This window comes from Oratosquilla oratoria, chromosome 39 (genome assembly GCF_046742065.1).
Source record: "Oratosquilla oratoria isolate Oo_2021 chromosome 39, ASM4674206v1, whole genome shotgun sequence".
In the NCBI taxonomy this organism is placed as follows: Eukaryota; Metazoa; Arthropoda; class Malacostraca; order Stomatopoda; family Squillidae; genus Oratosquilla; species Oratosquilla oratoria.
This window is the reverse complement of record NC_134815.1, coordinates 38661160-38666159: the sequence shown is the minus strand read 5'-3', so window position 1 is coordinate 38666159 and position 5000 is coordinate 38661160. Positions and strand designations below refer to the sequence as shown.

Below are 5000 nucleotides of genomic sequence, written 5' to 3'. Positions count from 1 at the left end.
GCTTCTTTTCTTTTTTCCTGCACATCTCCATCATCAGCTATTCATTTGGTTTTACAATTCTTTTTCTTCTTCCTCCTTTATTTCTATGGCATTTCTTCCCTCTTCTTTTCTCCCTTCTACTCTTCCTTATTTTCTTTCTTCTCCTTTTCCTCCTCCTCCTCAATATTTTTCTTCCACGACTATCTCTTCCCCCTCCTCTTTCTCTTACTCCTCTTCATTCTTTCGTTTTTCTTTCCACTCTCTCTTTCATTCCCATTCCAACGTAGCCACCAACCAATAGCGTTTACTTTCTCCCTTCCCCCTCCAACATTGCACTCATCATTCCCTTCCTGGCCCTCGCATCTCCTCTTTCTCCTCTCAATCTTATTTTGCTTATTTTCGTTTTCATTCTCTATCCTCTTCCCTTCTTCTTTTCACTCATTCCCTCTCTTTTTTCCTTTCCTTCGTCGTCTTAGACTCGTACTTCACCCTACTACTCTTTTTTCCCGCGTCTCCTCCTCACCACTTCTCCAGCTCCCTTCGTTCTCTATTCACATTCTTCACTCCGATTTTTTTGCTCCCCTTCGCTCTTTTTTTTTCTTTTTGTCTCATTCTTAATTGTGTCTCTCCACCTCACTCCTATTCCCTCTCTTTTCCCTTCTGCCTTCTCACTTTTCCTTCCCTCATTCATTTTTCTCTTCTCTGCTCACCGCGGTTGACCCCTCCACCCCAACACTAAGAAGCCGCAGGACGACTTACAGGGCCACACTTAACGGCGCTCAGGGGGCTTCTGCTGGTGGGAGGGGTGGGAGGTCGGGGTGAGGAGAGCGGGAGGGGGGGGTCATGGAAGTGGTGGAGATGGAGAAGAAGATGAAGACAGAGTTGGTGGGTGTGGATGCAGAGGTAGTAAAGATATTATTGTGGTAGCGGTGGTGGTGGTGGTGGTGGTGGTGGTGGTGGTGGTGGTGGTGGTGGTGGTGGTGGTGGTGGTGGTGGTGGTGGTGGTGGTGGTGGTGGTGGTTGGTGGTGGTGGTGGTGGTGGTGGTGGTGGTGGTGGTGGTGGTGGTGGTGGTGGTGGTGGTGGTGGTGGTGGTGGTGGTGGTGGTGGTGGTGGTGGTGGTGGTGGTGGTGGTGGTGGTGGTGGTGGTGGTGGTGGTGGTGGTGGTGGTGGTGGTGGTGGTGGTGGTGGTGGTGGTGGTGGTGGTGGCTTTGATTGTGTCTATGGTTTTGTTTTTTATTTTGGATACTGTTGTGTTAACTTTTGTGGAAAATGGGTTGAATTTTCTACAAATACTTCAAAAGACTATTCATGTACTGTATGTAACATATTTATTGCATACACATACATACTCCACTACCAACCTACTTGTTCATACACTCTCTGTAAGGGAATGAGTCTCAAATTTGGAATAAAGCAACAAATAGGGAGATCATGAACTGATATTTTGTAAAGCCAGTCTTCATGAACAGACTTTACTTTCTTTACAAAGCAGTTAGTTGTAGAATTAGTAGTGATTTTCTCCATACTATATTTATGATTCTAGTGTGGTTTGTATTTTAATGTAAATAGAAATGACTCATTTCTAATGAGAAGGTGGTGACTGCAGTAAAACGAGAAGTCCCACTGGTTGCGGAGGCCTTTGTCATGAGAGAATCCTTCGGTATCGAAAGCGTGCCAGGGAAGTGGATAAGATAACCTGGAGTTAATCATAAGTTAGGAAATTTGCTATCAGATAAGGAAGGATATAATGTTTCAGATATCCAAATTGTTCGGATACCAGTGGGAGGATAGAGAGATTAGGCGATTTCGCCAAAAGGTCACCTTTATCATATGTGCTCTGAATACCAGGGTATCGTGTGAAATGAAATCAAAACTAATCCAAGATAGACATAAGCTACAGATATGATGAATTTTAATCCAAAATAGTTAGAAATAAGTCATAGTTGTACAGTTTTTGTTGTGCTCAACTCACGTTCTAGTTCGCAGATGCCTCAACCGTTCAACTCTTACATTTCTTGAAGAGTTTTTTTGCTCTAATAGTTTCTGCAGAAAATTTCCCAATACACACACACACACACACACACACACACACACACACACACACACACACACACACACACACACACACACACACACACACACACACACACACACACACACACACACACACACACACACACACACACACACACACACACACACACACACACACACACACACACACACACACACACACACACACACACGCACACACACACACACACACACACACACACACACACACACACACACACACACACACACACACACACACACACACACACACACACACACACACACACACACACACACACACACACACACCTCATTAGAAAATGTAGAGGACGAGGAGAAATCTCTTTGGGTCGCTTCAATTTGTCGTCCATTCACGAGCATTCTCCACTCACACCTATCTTTTGCCTTTTCCCATCCCAGCTCAACAAACTTTCTTCTTTTACTCGAGATCCCCTTTACCTAATTCATCCATCTCATTCTTGGTCTTCCTCCCTCAAGTTCATTCCAACCAACTCTGCCCTCCACACTGTTTTTGCTAATCTTTCCTTGCTCATTCTTTACATTTGCCCAAACCATCCCAACATTCTTTCATCAGCTCTCTCTGCCAGCCCACTTTTCAACCCCATTCTCCTCTTCACCTCCTTTGATACTCTATCCTTCCTCGTGAGTCCCAACAAAAATCTCGTACATATTATCTGAAACCTTGATTTCACTTACATTTACTTTAACTTACTCCCATCACATACCCTCCCAAACTCCGTCACTAGTTTCATTAGGCCCTCCCCTAACCCAGCTATACGGGCAGTGTTATCAACAAACAACAACTGGCTCACCTTCCACTTCCCTTCATTCTCCCTAACCATCTTTACTCCTCTGCCCATCACCCTCGTATTTACATCCCGTACCACCTCATCCTTGTACACATTGGACAGCCATAGCGACATAACACAATCCTAGCGAGCGTAACCCCACCTTCACCTCAAATCAGTTGTTTTCACCATTCCCAATCCTACCATAAGCTCTATTACTTATGTAACAACTTTTGACTGCCCTTAGCAGCTTTTCTCCTTTCATATATCTCCAATACTTTGCACAATACCTTCCTGTCTATCCTATCATAAACTTTCTCAAATTCATAAAACCCCCTCCCCAAAGGGCAAAAATTCATTACCTTTTGCCATAACATTTTCGCAAATCTACGTTATCATAAGATTACACCAGACAAGTACAGTTCACTGCATGCAACAGAAAAATCAACACCTCCAGCAGTATCCTCCTTAAACTCCAACAGTAATGTGCTGCAGTACCCTGTTATATGCCCAAACAAAATCTTATACAAACACAAATCACAAAACTAATACTCCACAATAGACCACTAGGATCTATACTTCACTAAACATCCAGAAATCAGCCCAACAGAAGAAATAACTTCCGAGACAAACAAGAACCCTACAGGCATGGCTACATTCAGATCACCACCATGTATAGAAATATTGCCAACACTTAATAACCCTGGCAACAATATCCAATTGCTCCTGATGCAACCACTACGGCACTTTATAGTAGACTCAACCGTTTCGAAAAATGACACAAAATCTCTTTACTGAGTGATTTATGGGTTGACCAGGTGGCCGTTATAAGTTTCCTGAGGGCGGCGGGTATCCTACAAAGGGAAAACCGGAGCATTGGATTCATTGAAAGATGCACATGCATTTGTGCACGAGAGTAACTAGATCTTGTATTTAGCAGTGATAGTAAATTATTTCTAATTTTCGTTTCAGGTGAAGTAACAACACTGATCCAGCTTATTTGAGTACAGCCTATGTTACGTAAGTACCCTATCCTTTAGAATGACTTCTTTGAACCCACGGTAGTTTTTCTGTGCCCCTCGATGATCCTAAAGTATTTTATGACTTTATTAAAATTATCCGGGAACTTGTATCTAAAAGTGATCTTCTTAGGACATTTTTTAACATTTCAAATAATCGTTTAAACTCTTCTAGACCTCCAATGTTTTTTCTATTTCCATAAATAACCCCTGTGCGATTACAATAACCGTAATTTTTTATGAAACTGATTCCCCTAGTGTCTCTTTGGACTTATTTGACCATTTATGACTCTTGCTCAACTTCCTGACTTTGATGATCTTCTTAGGGCCATTGGTGAAAGGCATTTTTTCACTAAATCCAGATGTCCTCCTCAAACCCTCTTCATTCGAGTTCTTCATAGGTCCCCTGTTCTCTTTACATTTATTTTTCAAAACTTCAAATATTTTGAGAGTCATCGGATCGTCCCTGGACTCTGCATGTGGATTGTGATGAATTCAACTTTACCTACCTGTTTATTTATTCATATATCTACTTATTTATTCATTTTTTGTTTATTCATTTATTTATTTATCCATTTATTTATCTATTTATTTTCAATCTATATATTTATCTATCTACATGTTTATTCAATCGTTTATTTGTTTGTATATATATATATATACATATACATATATATACATATATATATATATACATACATATATATATATATATATATATATATATGTGTGTGTGTGTGTGTGTGTGTGTGTGTGTGTGTGTGTGTGTGTATACATATATATACACCATATATATATATACAATATATATATATATACACTATATATATATATATATATATATATATATTTATATTTGTATGTCAGCTTTTTTATGTTAATTTTGAGAAAAAAATCACAGTCATAATCACTTCAAAATATTCCGTTCTTTCTTCCAACTCTATATTATTAATTTTTTTTTTTTTTTGAGGCCCTGTCCTTTTCACTTTTTCATCTTTATTTTCTCTTTTAATACCGTTTTCGTTCCTATCTGTTATGTTCCCTATCATCTTCTATTTCTCTCTTATGTTCTCCTTTCCAACTTTCTCCTCAGTTCACCTCTCCGTTGCCCTCTTAATATCATTTTCCGTTTCCTCT

General features: G+C 40.2%; 1 protein-coding gene across 2 annotated transcripts in view; it reads left to right on the top strand.

The window, feature by feature from the left end:
• Window positions 1-5000, top strand: part of LOC143020366 (irregular chiasm C-roughest protein-like) — a 438384-nt gene that overhangs the window by 231999 nt on the left and 201385 nt on the right. The window contains exon 4 of one of the 2 annotated variants that reach the window (XM_076176738.1): window positions 3817-3864. The exons of the other annotated variant lie outside the window; for it this stretch is intronic. The gene's annotated coding sequence lies outside the window, so the exon portion shown is untranslated. The remainder of the gene's footprint in view (window positions 1-3816; window positions 3865-5000) is intronic. 2 annotated transcript variants of the gene reach the window in all.